We start from the raw sequence: 593 nt of genomic DNA, 5'->3' as shown, positions 1-593 counted from the left end.
TGTGTCAAATTATGTTCTCTCTTTGAGCATTTTTCTTCATCAGTAAGCAAAATGGATCCAACCAATCCAGTGGTTTTCAAACTATAATTATTAATGACTTGAGACTCATCTGCCAGTTTGTTGTTATATGGTGGCTTGCATGTTGCTGCAATGTTGAACATGGTGCTACCTGTATTTTAAATACCAGTAGGGACAGCCCTAGTGAATAAATTTCAGTGGAGCTTTCAGACTAAAACAGACAAGGAACAAGGACCACTTTTGAAGGGTTAATCCCTGAAAACCTTATGAGTAGTAGGAACACATTGTATCATATAATGCTGAAAGCTGAGTTCCTCAGATAGGAAATCATTCAAAATGTAACTGTGGAAGAGCTAACACCTCAAAGTAAAGTTAAACTTAATGACGGATAAAGCAAAGGTTTGGGGACACATAGGAATCCTGGTCTTGCTACAGTTTAGGTGTTGGATTGTTAACTTCAAGGTTGGATGTTCAAACCCACCAGCTGCTTGTTTATCCTACAGTGCCACACACACCATATATATAAATATGAATACAAATATGAATATAAATACAAATGCAAATACAAATATATA

This window comes from Chrysochloris asiatica, unplaced genomic scaffold (genome assembly GCF_000296735.1).
Source record: "Chrysochloris asiatica unplaced genomic scaffold, ChrAsi1.0 scaffold00048, whole genome shotgun sequence".
Lineage (NCBI taxonomy): Eukaryota > Metazoa > Chordata > Mammalia > Afrosoricida > Chrysochloridae > Chrysochloris > Chrysochloris asiatica.
The sequence above is the reverse complement of the archived record's forward strand: the minus strand, read 5'-3'. Positions refer to the sequence as shown.